This window comes from Microcaecilia unicolor, chromosome 5, assembly GCF_901765095.1.
Source record: "Microcaecilia unicolor chromosome 5, aMicUni1.1, whole genome shotgun sequence".
NCBI lineage: Eukaryota > Metazoa > Chordata > Amphibia > Gymnophiona > Siphonopidae > Microcaecilia > Microcaecilia unicolor.
The window spans coordinates 198967370-198988018 of NC_044035.1; the positions used below are offsets into that span (position 1 = coordinate 198967370).

The 20649-nt window shown below is 49.0% G+C and overlaps 1 protein-coding gene and 2 non-coding genes across 4 annotated transcripts in view; all 3 read left to right on the forward strand.

Moving 5' to 3' along the window:
• TRADD (TNFRSF1A associated via death domain) overlaps positions 1-20649 on the forward strand; it is a 343489-nt gene that overhangs the window by 47963 nt on the left and 274877 nt on the right. The gene's annotated exons all lie outside the window — the stretch shown is intronic.
• TRNAY-GUA lies at positions 205-292 on the forward strand. The gene is given in 2 exon segments: positions 205-241; positions 257-292. It is a non-coding gene; the product is annotated as a tRNA-Tyr (tRNA).
• TRNAL-CAG lies at positions 414-496 on the forward strand. The gene has a single exon. It is a non-coding gene; the product is annotated as a tRNA-Leu (tRNA).

Here is a 20649-nt window from a genome sequence, read left to right on the forward strand (position 1 = left end):
GCATGGAGAAAGGCTAGCCATTGCGCCGAGAGGCTCCCTCGCCTGCTCTGTGCAGCTGGATCTCTGTTCGCTTTTAAGCAGAAGAGAAAGATCACAGCTAGGGCCGGAAAAACAAGCAAAAAGAGGGCACCAAAGATCCTTTTCCTGGGACAGAGGTGTGACTGACCTGGGGGGAGAGTCACAACGTTCAACCACCATCCTGCCCCTTCGATAGCTCAGCTGGTAGAGCGGAGGACTGTAGGGCAAGACTATAGATATCCTTAGGCCGCTGGTTCAAGTCCGGCTCGAAGGATCCTGGCATATTTTTTGGCTCCCTTCACAGAACAGAACGCCTTTGGCCTCAGTTTCCACCCCCCACCCCCCAACGGAGCCCTTCAGTTCAGTCAGGGGTAGGCTCCCTGTGACCTGTAGTTGTCAGGATGGCCGAGCGGTCTAAGGCGCTGCGTTCAGGTCGCAGTCTCCCTTGGAGGCGTGGGTTCAAATCCCACTCCTGACACACCAGCCCCCCTTAGGGCTCTCTTCCTTTCTAGAACCCAGAAGCTGCAAGGCTCCAGGGCCACCCCAGTCAAGCTCTTTCCTTTCTAGTACCCAGAATATGCAACCTGGTGTTCCAATGCCACCTCAGTTCAGCACAGACCAAGGAGCCTGCTCAGCTGCCTTTCTTAAGGTTACCATATTTGCTCCCCCCAAAAAGAAGATGCATGTTCCGCCCCTCTGTCACACCATCACCCCCCCCAACCCCCACCTAAAAAAATGGGCACCGAGAGTTGAAGAGACCTTGTGAGACTTCAACTCTCGGTGGCCATTTTGAATCTGCGCTGAGACAAACGGGCAGGTAGGCAAAACCTGCCCGGCCATGTCGAGGACATGTCCGGGTAAAACCGGACATATGGTAACCCTAGCCTTTCTCATGGCAATACCTTACCTTGGTGCAAGCAGCATTTCCTGGGGTTGCAGAATGCTGAAGCCGTAAGGTTCCAAGGCTACCTCAGTGAAACAGAGAGCCTGCTCAAGCTGCCTTTCTCATATGGCAATACCCTTACCTTGGTGGAAGAAGGAGCACAGTGCAGGCTTTTTCCTGCGTTGCAGAATGCTGAAGCTGCAAGGTCCCAAGGCCTCCTCCTCAGTTAAGCATAGGCCGAGGAGCCTGCTCAGCTGCCTTTCTCATGGCAATGCCCTTACCCTGGTGCAAGGAGCATTTCCTGGGTTGCAGAATGCTGAAGCTGCAAGGTCCCCAAGGCCTTCTCCTCAGTTGAGCATAGGCCGAGGAGCCTGCTGACTGAGCTGCCTCCTCAGCTAAGCATAGGCCGAGGATCCTGCTCAGCTGCCTTCTTAAGGTTACCATATTTGCTCCCCCCAAAAAAGAGATGCATGCTCCGCCCCTCTGTCATATCCTACCCCTACTAAAAAAATGGCAACCGAGAGTTGAAGCGACCTTGTGAGACTTCAACTCTCGTTGGCCATTTTGAATCTGCGCTGACACAAAAGGGCAGGTAGGGAAATCCTGCCCGGCTGCCCGGCCATGTCGAGGACATGTCCGGGTAAAACCGGACATATGGTAACCCTAGCCTTTCTCATGGCAATACCTTACCTTGGTGCAAGCAGCATTTCCTGGGGTTGCAGAATGCTGAATCCGTAAGGTTCCAAGGCTACCTCAGTGAAACAGAGAGCCTGTTCAAGCTGCCTTCTCATATGGCAATACCCTTACCTTGGTGGAAGAAGGAGCACAGTGCAGGCTTTTTCCTGCGTTGCAGAATGCTGAAGCTGCAAGGTCCCAAGGCCTCCTCCTCAGTTAAGCATAGGCCGAGGAGCCTGCTCAGCTGCCTTTCTCATGGCAATGCCCTTACCCTGGTGCAAGGAGCATTTCCTGGGTTGCAGAATGCTGAAGCTGCAAGGTCCCCAAGGCCTTCTCCTCAGTTAAGCATAGGCCGAGGATCCTGCTCAGCTGCCTTTCTCATGGCAATACCCTTACCCTGGTGCAAAGAGCATTTCCTGAGTTGCAGAATGCTGAAGCTGTACGGTTCCAAGGCCCTCAGTTAAACAGGGAGCCTGCTCAAAGTGCCTTTCTCATGCACAGAGCAGTGCAGGTTTTTCCTCATCGCCACCCATTCTGTTCCTTTCTGGATCTACGGCATCTGTGCAAAATGTTACTGGAAGCAGAGCCGTGCCAATATGGTAAGTGGAGTAAGCACCGCAGTGGTGCGCCAACCTCTGGAGGCGCCACCATGGTGCTTACCTCGCCGCTTTCCTGAGCTCCGCGCCACCGTGGCCTTTAAACCTTTTACCTCCGAGGGTCCGACGGTCGCAGCAGCTTCAGTGAAAGTGCTGTCGACATCTCCCTTCCCTTCGTGCTCGTTTCCCTCAGTGTCCCGCCTTCTTCTGACGTCAGAAGAAGGCGGGACACTGAGGGAACCAAGAAGCGCGAAGGGAAGGGAGATGTCGGCAGTGCTTTCACTGACACTGCTGCAACCGGAGGTAAAAGATTTAAAGGCCCCAGGGCGTGAAGCTGAGGTAAGGGAAGGGTAGAAAGGCATGGATGGGAAGGCAGGGCCCAGGGAGAGGACAAATTGCTGGAAACGGAGGGGAGGGGAGGGGAGGGAGGGAGGAGAAATTGCTGGAAATGGAGGGGGGGGGAGAGAAGAATTGCTGGTTATTGAAGGAGGAGGGAAGGGTAGAGAGGGACAAGGATGAACATGGATGGGAGGGCAGGGCCTAGGGAGAGGAGAAATTGCTGGAAATGGAGGGGAGAGAGAATAATTGCTTTTTATGAATGGAGGAGGGAAGGGCAGAGAGGGATAAGGATGGACATGGATGGGAGGGCAGGGCACAGGGAGAGGGGAAATTGCTGGAAATGGAGGGGAGGGAAGAGAGGAAAATTGCTGGCTATGGATGGAGGATAGAAGGGCAGAGAGGGACATGGATGGATATGGATGGGAGGGCAGAGCCCAGGGAGAAGAGAAATTGCTGGAAATGGAGGGGAGGGGAGAGAGAAGAATTGCTGGCTATGGATGGAGGAGGGAAGGGCAGAGAGGGACAAGAATGGGCATGGATGGGAGGGCAGGGCCCAGGGAGAGGAGAAATTGATGGAAATGGAGGGGAGAGAGAATAATTGCTTTCTATGAATGGGGAGGGAACGGCAGAGAGGGATAAGGATGGACATGGATGGGAGGACAGGGCCCAGGGAGGGGGAAATTGCTGGAAATGGAGGGGAGGGAAGAGAGGAAAATTGCTGGCTATGGATGGAGGATGGAAGGGCAGAGGGACATGGATCGACATGTATGGGAGGGCAGGGCCCAGGCAGAGGAGAAATTGCTGGAAATGGAGGGGAGGGGAGAGAGAATAATTGCTGGCTATAGATGGCGGAGGGAAGGGCAGAGAGGGACAAGGATGGACATGGATGGGAGGGCAGAGCCCAGGGAGAGGAGAAATTGCTGGAAATGGAGGGGAGGGAAGAGAAGAGAGGAAAATTGGGGGGGGGGGGGAGGGCGCCAACTGATAGTCTGCAGGGGGGGGCGCCAGAGACCCTAGGCACAGCCCTGACTGGAAGGCAGTTAGTGGCCTGGGAAATGGTCTTACACAGCCTCAAAAAAAACAGCGTGGGGAAGGACAAGAATGCCAGACTTTGCAAATCTGAATAGTCCTGTGAACAGCCCACATAGCTCAGTCGGTAGAGCATCAGCCTTTTAATCTGAGGGTCCAGTGTTCAAGTCCATGTGTGGTGGACCTGCCCCCTACAAAGAGACCTATCCCACAGCATTTTTCCAGTTGGCAAGGGGTGTTCTATAGCAGGAAAATGTTTATTTGCCTGTTCCAACAGCAAGGGGTGAGGGACTCAGCAGTAATCAAAGGAACGTTTTCTTGACAGAAAGGGTGGTGGATGTGCCAACAGCCTCCCAGTGCGGGCCGTGCACACCAAAGCTATATCTGAATTTGAGAAAGCGTGGGGTGAGCTGGTGTGGATGGGTAGACTGGATGGGCGTTATCTCACCCTCACGTGGCCACTCCCCTCCCCCCACGCATACATTCAGGTTTCTACGTTTGTCACCACGCTGTAGCCGTGACCGTTGATTCCAGATTTCTAGCACTCTGAAGCGGAGATAGAGAAAAACTGAACTGCACTGTTTTATAGGATGATATACTTTATTTTATTTATTTGTTACATTTATATCCCACATTTTCCCACCTATTTGTAGGCTCGATGTGGCTTACATAGTACCGGTTAGAGTGACATTACAGACTCCGGTGTAAACAAATACAAAGTGATGCTGTGGTAAGATAAAGTTTTTGTGGCACAGCCACACTAGGGAATCGTACAATGGAAGAGTTGTGTTATATCTATTACGTTCTTTAGTTTGTTGTGTTGCAGAGATCAGGCATTTATGTTGGATCGGTAGGTATGCCTTTTTAAACAGGTTAGTTTTAGTGTTTTCCGAAAGTTTAGGTGGTCGTTTGTAGTTTCAAGGCTTTTGGTAATATACTCCTTGGTTAGTCAGTATTCTCTATCTCCAGCAGGCGGATGGATGGTCTCTCACAAGCTCTTGGTCTCATTTGATGGTGGCTCCTGTTCTTGGTCTCTCAGTTCAGTAGAGCTTTGAGGTGTGCGGCTCAGCGGTGCTGGCTTTAGGGGGTACATCTGGTGATGCCAGATCCCGCTCTTCCTCCATTCTCCTTCTTCAGTGTAAAAAAAAAATTGGGGCATAATTTTTTAAAGCTCACAGCCTTGGCTGCAGGAGAGATACTGGTTCCGACCAGTATAAAGGCTTAGTGATGGAGAGGAAGCCAATGTGCTTCCAGCAGCACAGGCAGGACTCCTGATGGCTGTCTCTCCCAGGGTGAGTGTATCTTTATATTTTCTTTCAACTTTGGGTCAGTTGCAGTTTTACTTTTGTTTTCTTTGCAATGGCTGCCAAAGTTGTTAAAAGATTGTTCCACTGTGGGAAGCAGGAAGCAGCACTGGAGCACTGGGGTAGTGTCTGGCTCTGCTCTGGCAGAGGGGGCCATGGTTCATGGAGGCCTCAGTTCCTCTGCAGGAGAGATGTAGGCTCATTCTCCATTTTATACAGCAGTGTGATTCGGGAGCAGCACTGCTGGCAGCTCCTTTACCCGGCACTGTTCCAGAGGTTAGCCACTCTGGGTGTTTCTCAGGGGCTGGGGTCTTCTGACCCCCCCCCCTCCCCAAGTTCATTCTGCTCCATAATGCCTATATGTTGCAGAAGTCTGGTAGGGGAACTGACCGTTTCTTTTTAGCGCAGCCTTGGAGATTTGTCTTGTCCCTGCCTCACAGTCTCCACTGATGGACTCTGCCCTGAAGAGGAGATATTTGCACTCCAGCTGTCATGACTCTTGGGGCTCGGTAACTAGAAGCCCCAATATCATGGAGTATAACCCTGGCACACCAATCACCTGAAGTCTCTATTATTTTTATGAAGTCTCTTTATTGAATAAATCACAGATAATTACTCACAGATAGATGTTCAGAGATGCTGCTTCACTCAGGATACAGAGACTTCTTAATCTGGAGGCTGTGGGAGGTGGAGATCTGAGGAGAGGTAGTTGTATTGCGGGGGAGGGAAGGTAGTTGAACAGGTAGAAATAGTCCAAAGCTGGGTGACTGGAATGTGCAATATCTAATTTGGGAGGAGATATTTTCAGGGTAAAAATCCAGGTTAATTACAGGGAGTTTCAGCCGGACAGAGCTATCTGGCATAGGATGATGCATGCTCCATGTCTCTGGCTAGATGGTATTAGAAAGCGTCGTGGCTGAAAGGACAAAGAGGTGGGTCTTTACACAGGCTCAGGGAGGAGCAGATAGAGGCCAATGGGAACAGAGCCTGCCATTCAGTGTTGCCAGGTGGGCGGTTTTCCGCGACCCGCCGCGGGAAAGTTTTGCCCGCGGCGGGTTGCGGTTTTTTGGGCTCCTTTTGGCTTCGGGGCGGTTTTTCGCCGGCTTTTGCGGTTTTTTCGCCGGCTTTTTTCGGCCGCGGTGGGCGGGGTTAATGACGTTTCTGGGCGGGGTTAGTGACGTGGGAGGCGGGGTTAGTGACGGGGAGGCGGGGGTAGTGACGGGGGGGCGGGGTTAGTGACGGGGAGGCGGGGCCGATGACGGGGAGGCGGGGCCGATGACGGCGGGGGCGGGGTTGATGACGGCGGGGGCGGGGGTGATGACGGGGGGCGGGGTGTCAGGGGCGGGGTTTGAGTTTGGGCGGGTTTTGGGCTGGATTTTGGGCTCCTTTAGGCTGGAAAAAAATTTTCCACCTGGCAACCCTGCTGCCATTGGGTAGCAAGGGGTGGTCCTAGAGATAGGAGGGAAAGGTCATACCTGGCTGACCTCTCAGGACACAGATAGTAAGACTGAACAGGAAGTGATAGCAGGAAGACAAAAAAGCCAAGCTCGGCAGAGAGAGAAAGGCGGTCTGGGCAGCCTCACAACCAGTGGTAACAATTCTTGCACAACCAAGCAAGTGTGGTTGCACTGCCTGTGAACTACATTACCCACAGTGCCTTGCTCATGTATCTTTGCAATGAGAGACTGCAGCAGCGAAAGTCCTTAGAAATGAGAATAACAGTAAAGGCATTATACACATTTTAGGATCACGTTATAAACTAGTGCGAGGCTGTCGGAGGACAGAACACCAGCTCAGAAGTAGGGACTATTGCTCCCCTGTCGCCCTCTCATTCTTAGGGAGTAATTTCAGGGCAGTCGCGCACAGATGCATGAAGAATTACAGGAAGGGGAGCTGTTTACAGAGAAATCTGATGATCCTACCACGGTCCAGGTGTTTCATAAGAAATAATTGCCTTCCTTTTGTACCTAAGGCTCCAGGTTCTTAATATTCTTCTTCTGATCCTGCTACACCTGCAGCTGCTAATCTTAAAATGGCGAGCACTAGAATACTGCTTCAGTCTTTTTCCAGTGCATGAGGCTATGCACAAAGTCATTTAATCTCAGTGGGTCCCCAGACATTGCCTTTCAAGTGATGGCTAGGTCACATCTTTACCCCATTTCCACGCCTTAGCTAGAAAAACTGCTTTTTCCTAAAGTGGATTCATTGGTGGCACACTGTCTGTGGTGAGTTAAGATTTTACCTATAGTTCCTAGTGTGGGAGCCAGTGAACAGCATCAGGGCAGTGCACCATGTGTGTTAGGTCCTCTGCAAGGCCTATTTAATATCCCCATATTCTTAGATACCTTTCATTTAGAGAGATACAGTCCCCTCAGTTTTTTCAGAGAGCAGTTACTTAAAAAAAAATAATCCATCACTTCTTTTGTGTAACTTTTTTTTTTTTTATGACCAGAACTCTAATTGTATTGGCAGTACAGGTATTCCTTTTTTTTTATCAGCACCTTTACAAATGAGTTTAGAGTCAGGCTTGATGCTGTTGGCTCTATGTTTCTGTGAGAAATGTTACATATTGAGTTATTTTCTGAGGCTCTTGCAGTGGTCTCCATGGTAACCATAGAACCTCAGTGCTGTCATGGTGGCATTTTTTCCAGGTGCAGTATTTACAGCATAATAGTTTTATTCTGGAAGGTGTCTGGCTTTCAACCTGATGATCACAGGTTCAAGGCTGGATTTTTGCATTATATTAGAAGCTGTTTAACTCAGCTCCATTTAAAATTGGGGCATACTTTACTTCACCCTCTCATTTTGTTTGCCTTTACAAGCATCATTGCATGGCTGGGACAGCTAACAGTACGCTACAGTGCTAAAGGTTAGCTGTGTTGGTTTGCCACACAATTCTACTACTACTACTTGACATTTCTAAAGCGCTACTAGGGTTACGCAGCGCTGTACAATTTAACATAGTGTTGCAGGAATTGAGATAGGAATTTGTGATACTTCAGGAGTCAGACAGCACACACCAGAATGAGGGAGAAATCTTCTTCATTTGCCAGCAAACAAAGCAGGACATCAGTTCTAGCTCTCTTCTCTCTCTCTCAGCTCTCTGGATGTTATGGCTTTTGTCTGTCCTCTTCAGCTCTTTCTCTTCTGTCTGTTCCTTCTGCTCTCTTTCTCTCCTGTTGTCTTCCAGCTTTCTTTCAGCTCTCCTTCCTTTCTTCTGACGTAAACTGCTTCTGCTCCTACTTAAATACTGTTCTATCCCCTCCTAGCCTTGCCCCACTTACTCTCCAATTGGTTAAGGAATAGATTGGTTACCTGGCCTCAACCAATCATTACTTTAAAAATATCAGTTACATAGGTTCCAGACATCCTAAACTGACCTGTGACCTGGGGCCCCTTACACCAGACATTTGGTCTCCAGAACTCTTACATTTCTCATTATGATTGATTTCTCATCTATAGCTTAAACTGGGTTCCCTTAGAGACTAAGAGGCCCAATCTGACATTGGTTATCTCATATTCCTAATCAGCTTCATACTACCTGCTAGCTGAACTCTGGCATTCATTAAAGGGGTCAAAAGCCAATCTTACTTAATGGCATTCAGGACCATTTCTACATTTACCTACAATTAATCAAGGAGAAGAGAGCTGACTAGTCCTGACCTTTTTCACCTATCAGCTTCCTTCACAGAACTAGCTAAGACCATAGTTAATTCAAAACACATGTTGGCCTCTTCACTACAGTCTTTGCTTAGAAACATCAGACAAAGAATTGATACAGAATTTAAAAAGGTTTTCTACATATTAATTACACAGAAAACATATTCTAAATATCAAAAACTTGTAAATACTAATCTATTGCCTCTCTCTCTAAATAGTATTTTCTTCTAAGCATTTTAAACTAATCCTAAACAAACTGCCTGCAATATGCCGGCTCATAATAGAATACATATGTGTTTGCTTAGCAATCCATCAATCACAAGGGTCTTTCTGACCTTTCTAACCCAGCCCGGCAAACGCTAGACTTCTAGTAATTAATTCCAGCCTGCATTCCTTTATCTTGCTTGCAAGGTAAAAAGCTAGAATTCAAACACCACTTTTAAACCCCAGATTTTAACAGAATTAACCCTTAATATGATTTCTCAGAATTATTCTTTGCCCATGGCTGCCTCAATAGAAGGACAGTCCCTGCTCAAAGGAGCTTACAATCTAAAGGACAAATGTACAGTCAGTCAAATAGGGGCAGTCTAGATTTCCTGAAAGGTATAAAGGTTAGGTGCCGAAAGCAACATTGAAGAGGTGGGCTTTGAGCAAGGATTTGAAGATGGGTAGGGAGGGGGCTTGGCGTAAGGGCTCAGGAAGTTTATTCCAAGCATAGGGTGAGGCGAGGCAGAATGAGCGGAGCCTGGAGTTGGCGGTGGTGGAGAAGGGTACTGAGAGGAGGGATTTGTCCTGTGAGCGGAGGTTACGGGCGGGAACGTAAGGGGAAATGAGGGTAGAGAGGTAATGAGGGGCTGCAGACTGAGTATATTTGTAGGTAAGAAGGAGAAGCTTGAACTGTATGCGGTATCTGATTGGAAGCCAGTGAAGTGACCTGAGAAGAGGGGTGATATGAGTATATCGGTTCAGGCGGAATATAAGACGTGCAGCAGAGTTCTGAACGGATTGAAGGGGGGATAGATGGCTAAGTGGGAGGCCAGTGAGGAGTAGGTTGCAGTAGTCAAGGCAAGAGGTAATGAGAGCATGGACGAGAGTACGGGTGGTGTGCTCTGAGAGGAAAGGGCGAATGTTGCTGATGTTAAAGAGAGAGAAGCGACAGGTCTTGGCTATCTGCTGGATATGCGCAGAGAAGGAGAGGGAGGAGTCGAAGATGACTCCGAGGTTGCGGGCAGATGAGACGGGGAGGATGAGGGTGCCATTAACTGAGATAGAGAGTGTAGGAAGAGGAGAAGTGGGTTTTGGTGGAAAGACGATAAGCTCGGTCTTGGACATGTTCAGTTTCAGGTGGCAGTTGGGCATCCATGCAGCAATGTCGGATAAGCAGGCTGATACCCTGGCCTGGGTCTCCGCGGTGATGTCTGGTGTGGAGAGATACAGCTGGGTGATCAGCATAAAGATGATACTGGAAACCATGAGATGAGATCAGTGAGCCCAGGGAAGTGGTGTAGATTGAAAAAAGAAGGGGTCCAAGGACAGATCCCTGAGGAACTCCAACAGAGAGCGGGATGGGGGTGGAGGAAGATCCATGAGAAGGTGTACTGTGAAGGTGCGGTGGGAGAGATAGGAGGAGAACCAGGAGAGGACAGAACCCTGGAACCCAAATGAGGACAGTGTGGCAAGAAGTAAATCATGATTGACAGTGTCAAAAGCGGCGGATAGATCATGGAGGATGAGGATGGAGTAGTGGCCTCTGGATTTGGTAAGGAACAGGTCATTACAGACTTTAGAGAGTGCCGTTTTTGTCGAGTGTAGAGGGCGAAAACCGGATTGAAGCGGATCGAGGATGGCATGAGAGGAGAGAAAATCAAGGCAGCGGCTGTGAACAAGCACGCTCAAGTATTTTGAAGAGGAAGGGTAGGAGGGAGATGGGGTGGTAGTTGGAGGGACAGGTAGGGTCAAGTGATGGTTTTTTGAGGAGAGGTGTGACTATGGCATGCTTGAAGGTGTCAGGGACAGTTGCAGTGGAGAGAGAGAGGTTGAGGATATGACAGATGGAGGGGGTGACAGTATGAGAGATGGTGTTAAGTTGGTGGGGATGGGATCAGAGGAACAAGTGGTGCATTTCGAGGAGGAAAAAAGGCGGGCGGTTTCCTCCTCAGTGCTATCAGGAAAGGAGGAGAAAGAGGCCTGGGTTGGTTGGTTGAGGGAGAGGGTTGAAGGGTGAAGAGGAAGAGGAGGCTTGGTAGTGAACTCAAGGTTGATCTTTTGCACCTTGTCATGGAAGTAGTCAGCCAGTGATTGAGGTGAGAGTGAGGGGGGTGGGTGGGAGCGGAGGGCACTTTAAGGAGGGAGTTAAGGGTGGTGAAGAGACGACGAGGGTTGGCGCTGAGAGAATTGGTCAATTGGGTGTAATAGTCCTGTTTAGCAAGGAATAGGGAGGAATGGAAGGAGGATAGCATGAATTTGTAATGAAGGAAATCTGAATGGGTACGAGATTTCCTCCACAGGCGTTCAGCAGATCGGGCGCAGGAGCAAAGGTAACAGATGCAAGGGGTCAGCCAGGGCTGGGGATTAGTACGCTTTGTGGGACGGGAGATGGATGGTGCAATGGTGTCCAGAGCAGAGGAGAGAGTGGCATTGTAAGCGGAGACAGCCTTGTCGACAGACTTGGAGGACATGATGGAAGGGAGGAGATTAGAGATAATGGAGGATAAGGTGGGAGGGTCGACAGCCTGGAGATTCCTGGAAATAGTGGTTAGTGTTGGGCGGGACTGCGGGGGAGGGTGATGAAGTGTGAAGGTGATCAGGTGATGGTCAGAGAGAGGAAGAGCTGAGGCGCAGAAATTGGAGGGTGAGCAGGTAGAGGAGAGGACGAGGTCAAGACAATGGCCAGATTGGTGAGTAGGGGTGGTGGAGCTCAGTTGGAGGTTGAAGGAGGAGGTTAGAGTGAGGAACTGAGAAGCGTATGAGTCGGATGGGTTATCAGTGTGTATGTTAAAGTCTCCAAGAATGAGGGATGGGGATGAGGGCTCAAGAAAAACGGAGAGCCAGGCATCAAAGTCGGTAAGGAAGGAAGATAGGGACTTATCTGGAGGGCCGTAAATGACTGCAACTCTGAGTGGCAGCGGGTAGAATAGACAGATGGAGTGAACTTCAAAGGATGAGAAGCAGTGAGACTGCGGTAGGAGGAGAGGTTGAAAACTGCAGGAGGGCGAAAGTAGTAACCCGACGCCGCCACCGTGGCCAACTGGGTGGGGAGAATGGGAGAAAAGATAGCCTCCATGGTATAGGGCCGCGACTGAGGCAGAGTCGTCAGGGGTGAGCCAGGTTTCAGTTAGGGCAAGGAGTTGGAGAGAATGGGAGATGAAGAGGTCATGGGTAAAGGAGAGTTTGTTGCAGACAGATCGGGCATTCCATAGGGCGCACGAGAAGGGGAGGGGAGAGGAGGGGAATGGAAATGAGGTTGGAGACATTCCGGAGTGGTCTGCATAGATAGGATGAGGATTGGTGTGGGGGACCTGGATTGGGATTGATGTCCCCTGCAGATAGTAGGAGAAGGAGTAAGAGAATACGAAGAAGGGTAGGGCAGGTAGGGCGACGAAGGCAGGATGTGCATAGGAGGAATGGAGATGGGTCAACAGCAGGAAGGAAATGTTGAAGGTTGAGGGCTAAGGAGAAGGAAGGGGAAAGGGGAGAAGGTGAGGTGATGAGGGTAAGGGGAGGGTAAAGTGTAGCAGCAGTGCAAAGTGTTTTTGGGTTAAGAAGTAGGTTGGGAAGGGACAGCATCAGGAAGAGAGTGTGTATAGGGGACATAGCCATGCAGAATTGGATTGCTGGAACACTGAAATGCTGGAATGGGTGAAACTGGTAGGCTGGGCTACTGGGGAAAGGTGATGAATTAGGAATAGATATAGTTGGAAGAGGTCAGTAGTGATAATTTGGCTGTAGGGAGGCTATTTAAGAGATGTCACTCTAGGGGTGGGTGGGTAGCGGGAAAGGATGGGAGGGACTAAGCCTAAGAGACAGAGCTGTTCTCTGCAGGGAGACTATCTCTAAAAGGTATTTTCTCTGAAAAAAGCTGTTGCTTTTGAGACAGAGCTGTGATCTGCAGGCAGACTATCTCTAAAAGGTGGCTTCTCTGAAAAAGTGGTTGGTTTTGAGGCTGAAATCTGCTCTCCCCAGAAAGAACTAGTCACACCCACTAAGTTTGAAAAATGTGGGGGAAGGGAGGTCAAGAGCCTAAGAGACAGAGCTGTTCTCTGCAGGGAGACTATCTCTAAAAGGACTATCCTCTTTCCCATATGCATCACTTTGCACTTGCTTACATTAAACATCATCTGCCATTTAGACGCCCAGTCTCGTAAGGTCCTCTTGTAATTTTTCACAATCCTCTTGTGATTTAACAACTTTGAATAACTTTGTGTCGTCAGCAGATTTAATTAGCTCACTAGTTACTCCCATCTCTGTCATTTATAAATATGTTAAAAAGCACAGACCCCTGGGGAACCCCATTGAGAATACTGACCATTTAACCCTACTCTCTGTTTTCTATCTTTTAACCAGTTTTTAATCCATAGTAGGACAGTACATCCTATCCCAGGACTCTCCAATTTCTTCTGGAGTCTTTCGTGAGGTACTTCGTCAAACGCCTTCTGAAAATCCAGACACAATATCAATCGGCGCACCTTTATCCACATATTTGTTATGCTCTGTAATTTTGTTCTTTATAATAGTCTGTACCATTTAGACCGGCACCAACGTCAGACTCACCGGTCTATAATTTCCCAGATCTCCTCTGGAACATTTTAAAAAAATCGGCATTACATTGGCCACTCTCCAATCTTCCAGTACCATGCTCGATTTTAAGGATAAATTACATATTACTAACAATAGTTCCGCAAGTTCATTTTTCAGTTCTGTCAGTACTCTGGGATGAATACCATCCGGTCCAGTAGATTTGCTACTTTTCAGTTTGTAGAACTGCCCTATTACATCCTCCAGGTTTATAGAGATTTCATTCAGTTTCTCCGACTCATCAGCTTTGAATACCATTTCTGGCACCGGTATCTCTCCCAACAGATGAACTGATGAAAGAAATCAATTTTTGGGTTAATTTTGGATTCAGCTCCGGTTTCCTGACCAATAAAGAAAGAGATTTCCTCTTAACCAAACATCCTATTACACCAATAATCTATACATTACCCAAAATCCACAAATCCTTGATCAATCCACCAGGAAGACCTATCGTATCTGGAATAGGCTCTATCCTTGAACCCCTCTCGGTTTTTGTAGATACTTTTCTCAGACCTTTCATCCCGCTTGTCAAATCCTATATTAGGGATTTTTCACATGTCATCAATTTGCTAGAAGTATATGATGGTGACCTTACTGAGATAACCATGGTTACTTTGGACTTAGAGTCGCTCTACACTAACATTCCACATCAACCAGTCTTAGACATTATTACAGATGTGTTGAATGATAGAGAAAACAACACAAGAGTATCGACTGCCTTTATCACTCAATTGGAGTCAATAGCACTACAAGAACATTTCTTTTGTTTTCAGGATTCTTTTTACAAACAGATTAGAGGCACAGCGATGGGAGCAAGTATGGCACCAGATCTTGCCATACTGTGTGTAGTTTTTTTTCGAGTACCAACATTTAGAAGATCACCCATTCAAGGAAGAACTTAAACTGTGGAAACGATACATCGACGATGTACTAGTGCTTTGGAAGGGAAGCATTACCAGATTAAAAGAATTCCACTCATGGCTAAATAGCCTTAATAAACATCTGAAATTTTCAATGATCTTCAATAAGGATGAAATACCTTTTCTTGATATTCTTATAAGAAAAGGCACATATCAGTTCACAACTACAATAAATAGAAAGCCAACAGACAAGAATCATTTTCTGCATTTTCAAAGTTTCCATAATAGAAGTCTTAAACAAAACTTACCATACTCACAATTTCTCCGATTGAGAAAACTTTGCAGTAACTATACTGATTTTGAGGATCAGGCAATACCCATGGCAACAAGGTTTCTATCTAGAGGCTACCCTAAAGAGAATGTGACTAACGGACTTAATAAAGCAAGAATGGCTAATAGAGATGCATTGCTACAAGGTCAATTGAAAAGAAAGAAACCTGACATAGTATGCAGCCTCAGATTTTCTAACCTATTGTCTGATATACAGAAAATACTAAGAAGACGTGGAGGGGCATAATCGAACGGAAACGTCTATCTCCATGGGCGTTTATCTCCGAGAACGGGTCCGTGAAGGGGCGGGCTGAACCGTATTTTCGAAAAAATGGACGTTTTTGAGCTGGGCGTTTGTTTTTTTTAGCGATAATGGAAACTAAAAACGCCCAGCTCAAAAACATCCTAATTTGAGCCATTTGGTCGTGGGAGGGGCCAGGATTCGTAGTACACTGGCCCCCCTGATATGCCAGGACACCAACTGGGCACCCTAGGTCAGTGCGGTGGACTTCAGAAAAAGCTCCCACATGCATAGCTCCCTTATCACGGGTGCTGAGCTCCCAACCCCCCTCCCCCAAAACCCACTACCCACAAATGTACAACACTACCATAGCTCTTAGGGGTGAAGGGGGCACCTACATGTGGGTACAGTGGGTTTTGTAGGCCTCCCATTTACCAGCACAAGTGTTACAGGTAGGGGGGGATGGACCTGGGTCCACCTGCCTGAAGTGCACTGCGGTACCCACTAAAAGTGCTCCAGGGACCTGCATACACGCAGGCCTCTAGGACTTGTTACTTGGCACACCAGTATACACCTGAAGACTAATCTCTCCGAAAACGTCCTTTATTGGAATAAGCACGTTTACTCACAGTTAATTGCAGATCAGAGGTTGTGCCCCACTGGCAACGAGTCTCCCTGGTAGTGAGATTAGCAGTGGGTCAGAGCTGGCAGAATGCTGTACAATGCCCTCTTTCAGCCACATTCAAGGTAAGAACTAAGTTCTGTAACGTGGCTAACACATGGAAGGGATCTAAAACTGGCTTACAAAAATGCCCACTACCTCATGGACTACCGGAAACAAAAGTGGACACACTCTGACCCAGTAGGCAGGGGGAAAAGCACCATGGGAGAAGAGCCTACCAACTACCAACATCGTGAGACTGTAACACAAGCTAATGAAATCACGGAGCCCAATACCCTACACCCACCACAGTGCATTGCTGATGTGACCCTGTAGTGCACCCGAGAGCCACATCTGACCCAGGGAAAGGCTCTCAGAGGATACAACACATTCTGCTGTCATGGAGGTGGGTACGGCATTTGAGGCTGGCATAGAGGCTGGAAAAAAAGTTTTTAAAGTGAGGTTTTTTTGGTGGGGGGGGGGGGGGGGTTAGTGACCACTGGGGGAGTCCGGGGAGGTCATCCCTGATTCCCTCCAGTGGTCATCTGGGCACTTGGGGCACTTTTTTGGGACTTGCTCGTGGAAAAAAAAGGGTCCAAAAAAAGTGACCCAAAATCGCAGTAAAAACGCCTTTTTTTTTTTCGATTACCAGCTAAAGACTCCCATTTCTCCTCGGCTGATAACCACGCCCCAGTTCCGCCTCCACCACGCCTCCGACATGCCCCTGTCAACTTTATTTGTTTCCGCGACGGAGTGCAGTTGGAAACGCCCAAAATCGGCTTTCGATTATACCGATTTGGGCGCCTTTGCGAGATAAACATCTGTCTCCCGATTTAGGTCGCACTATAGGCGTTTTTCTCTTTCGAAAATAAGCAGGATTGGCACGTTTTGGAAAATCTTGATTGCTTTAAAAACAAACATCTTACTGTTGCGCACATGAGGAATAGAAATATTAAGGAAATTGTTCCATCCTCTGCATTACCCCCAATAATACCATCACCACAGCTTCCAACTGGACACAAGCTATAATTATCGTCGTTGATAATACACTGAAACCTTCTGCTCAGTGTGCTGCTATGGCTAGGAAAGCGAATAGAATGTTGGGTATTATTAGGAAAGGTATGGAAAACAGATGTGAGGATGTTATAATGCTGTTGTATCGCTCCATGGTGCACACCGCACCTTGAGTATTGTGTTCAATTCTGGTCGCCGCATCTCAAGAAAGTTATAGTAGAACTGGAAAAGGTGCAGCGAAGGGCGACAAAAATGATAGTGGGGATGGGACGACTTCCCTATGAAGAAAGACTAAGGAGGTTAGGGCTTTTCAGCTTGGAGAAGAGACGGCTGAGGGGAAGACATGATAGAGGCATATAAAATAATGAGTGGAGTGGAACAGGTGGATGTGAAGCGTCTGTTCACACTTTCCAAAAATACTAGGACTAGGGGGCATGCGATGAAACTACAGTGTAGTAAATTTAAAACAAATAGGAGAAAATTTTTCTTCACCCAACGCATAATTAAAATGTGGAATTCGTTGCCGGAGAACGTAGTGAATGCGGTTAGCTTGGCAGAGTTTAAAAAGGGTTTGGACAGTTTCCTAAAGGACAAGTGCATAGACCGCTACTAAATGGACTTGGGAAAAATCCACAATTTCAGGAATAACTTGTATAAAATGTTTGTACGTTTGGGTAGCTTGCCAGGTGCCCTTGGCCTGGATTGGCCGCTGTCGAGAACAGAATGCTGGGCTTGACGGACCTTTGGTCTTTTCCCAGTATGACATTACATATGTACTTACATACCTAAAAAATGTTTACTATGTGTTTTTTGCCTGTAAAGCAATCTTTTTTTGAAAGTCTCTCTTTGCCTTCCTTATCAGCACTTTGCATTTGACTTGACATTCCTTATGCTGTTTCTTATTATTTTCAGTCAGTTCCTTCCGTTTTGTGAAGGATATTCTTTTAGCTCTATTTGCTTCCTTCACTTCACTTCACTTTTTAATCATGCTGACTGTCATTTGGTCTTCTGTTCTCCTTTTTTAATACGCGGAATATATTTGGCCTGGACTTCCAGGATGGTATTTTTGAACAGCATCCACACCTGATGTAAATTTTTGACCCTCGCAGCCGTTCTTCTCATTTTGTCATAGTCTCCTTTTTGGAAGTTAAACACTAACTTCCATATCATCAAGCTGATCAATCCATAGACTGGTGGGTTGTGTCCATCTACCAGCAGGTGGAGATAGAGAGCAAACTTTTGCCTCCCTATATGTGGTCATGTGCTGCCGGAAACTCCTCAGTATGTTCTCTATCTCAGCAGGTGGTGGTCACACACAGCAGCAGCTCTGGCTAGGCCTCCAAGCCTAATTCTTAGGTTTTGTTGAGTGCCTGGGGTTGAGGGCTCTTTTGAGCAAGTGCAAACCTGGTGGTGCCAGGTCCCTCCTTTTCTCCCCCCTCCCGCTGGCTCCGTTTAAAAAAAAAAAAAAAAAAAAAAAATTTTGAACGTCCTTAAAGGCGTTTATTTCGACGTTTATTTAAACGTTTATTGCAGCTACTCACTGGGACACCAGGTCGTTACAGCTCGGAGCGGCAAGCAGGTAATTTTTACCTTTTTATAGCGGGCAGGGGGTTCCCCGATTCTTCTCCTCGTGGCATATGGCGTCGGAGGGCGAGGGCACAAAGAGTCGCTCCCCGGATCGCTTGAGCGCTTCTAGAGGGGATGCGGGGGTTTTAAAGCCTGATTCGCCCTTGTTGGGTGACAGTTTCGTGACCGATGAATGTCCCGGTCCTTCCTCCGGCGTGGCGGTTTTTCCCGCCATAAACGCCCATCCCCCGCTCCTCGCCTCCGCCATCTTGGCCGGCCACGCGGCTCGGACGGCTTCTTCTTGGGCCACCCTTGAGGTTGGAGACATTAATGCCATGAACGCCCTTAATTTGGGCGACGGCACAAAAGCGGCTAAAGTTAAGCGCCGTTCTTCCCGCGCGGCTCCTTCGCGGAGTGTCGCGCCGGACGCCATTTTGGATGCGCAGCATGTCTCTCCCCCACTCTTGCGAGAGCCGGTTGAGAGTGCGTCTAGGGCTGTAGCCCAGGCTGCGGAAGTGCACAGTCTGGGGGGTTTCTCCCCCGAGTTTGTTTTGCTGCTGCATCAGGCCTTCCTTATGCAAAACGCTGCCCCTGCTCCCTCGTCTGGTAAAGAGGTTGAGGTTCCCAGAGGTAAACGCCCTCGGGTTGATTCCCAGGCCTTGGAGGACTTTGTCTCCTCCGATGTAGATGAGGGCAGCGTATCTGAGTTCTCCCAACGGTCCTTTGCGGATTCCTTGGAGGAGACGGATCCCCGCTCGGATGGAGCGGATGACCCCTCTGCAGCGCGGCTTTTTAGCTCAGAGGATTTGCCCAACCTGTTGGTACAGGCCATGGACACTTTGAAGATTTCCTCTCCGGAGGACGTCTCTCCCTCAGCCCCTGTTGGCTCTGCCATTATGCTGGGGACGAAGCGCCCGCCTAGAACCTTCCACGTGCATGATGCCATGCACACCTTAATTTCGGCTCAATGGGATGTCCCTGAAGCGAGCCTTAAAGTGGCTAGGGCTATGTCCCGCCTCTATCCTTTGACTGAAAGTGAACGTGAGGCCTATCTGTGGCCTACCGTGGATTCTTTAATCACTGCGGTGACTAAGAAAACGGCGTTGCCGGTGGAAGGTGGCACGGCCCTAAAGGACGCCCAAGACAGAAGATTGGAGGCGGCCTTAAGGTCGTCCTTTGAGGTGGCTGCTTTAAGTTTGCAGGCCTCAGTTTGCGGCTCCTATGTGGCCAGGGCGTGCCTGACTATGGTGCAGCGGGCTTCCCCCTCGGATCATTCCTTGAGGGCTGATTGGCCGGCCCTGGAATCGGGCTTAGCCTATTTGGCAGACTTGCTGTATGATGTCTTGAGGGCCTCAGCTAAAGGCATGGCTCTGACAATCTCTGCGCGGCGGTGGCTTTGGCTGAAACATTGGTCTGCTGACCACGCCTCTAAATCCCGCCTGGCTAGATTGCCTTTTAAAGGCAAGCTGCTCTTTGGGGTCGAGCTGGACAAAATCGTGACCGATCTCGGCACGTCTAAGGGCAAGAAGTTACCAGAGGTCAGGGCTCGGGCTAGTACTCGTCCCGGTACCTCCAGAGGACGGTTTCAGGAAGCCCGTCGGTACCGCCCGGGCAGGTCGGGTTCCTCTGCCCCCTCTTCCTTTAAGAGGAATTTCTCCCCCAAGCAGCATTCCTTTCGCAGAGACCGCCGTCCCGGAGGTGCTCCCTCCGGTCCTCCCCCAGGGTCTCGTACCCAATGACGGGGCCTTGGTCCACGCCCCAGTGCAGATTGGAGGACGGCTGTCCTCGTTTCTGGGCGAGTGGACCACAATAACTTCAGACGCTTGGGTGCTGGAAGTCATCAGAGACGGCTACAAGCTAGAGTTCTGCCGACCCTTAAGAGACGGGTTTGTACTCTCTTCCTGCAAGTCTCCGGTCAAAGCTGTGGCAGTGCAGCAGACTTTGGACAATCTGATCCGCCTGGGTGCGGTCGTTCCGGTGCCAGAAAGTCAGCTTGGCAAGGGGCGTTACTCCATTTACTTTGTGGTACCAAAGAAAGGAGGTTCTGTCCGGCCTATCCTCGACCTCAAAGGGGTCAATCGGGCCTTGAAAGTGCGGCACTTTCGCATGGAGACTCTCCGCTCTGTTATAGCGGCAGTGAAGGCAGGGGAGTACCTGGCCTCCTTGGACATCAAGGAAGCGTACTTGCATATTCCCATCTGGCCTCCTCATCTACGCTTTCTGCGTTTTGCAGTCCTGGGCCGACACTTCCAGTTCAGAGCCCTCCCGTTCGGGTTGGCTACTGCTCCGCGGACCTTTTCCAAAGTAATGGTGGTCATCGCGGCCTTCCTGCGAAAGGAAGGAGTACAAGTCCATCCTTATCTGGACGACTGGTTGATCCGAGCCCCCTCTTATGCAGAGTGCGGCAAAGCTGTGGACCGGGTAGTTGCTCTTTTGAGCTCCCTGGGATGGATCATCAACTGGGAGAAAAGCCAGCTGCGCCCGACTCAGTCCCTGGAGTATCTGGGAGTTCGATTCGACACCCAAGTGGGCAGAGTGTTCCTGCCAGACAATCGGATTGTCAAGCTTCAGGCTCAGGTGGACCAGTTCCTAGTAGCCTCTCCTCTTCGGGCTTGGGACTATGTGCAGCTGTTGGGCTCTATGACGGCCACGATGGAAGTAGTGCCCTGGGCCAGAGCT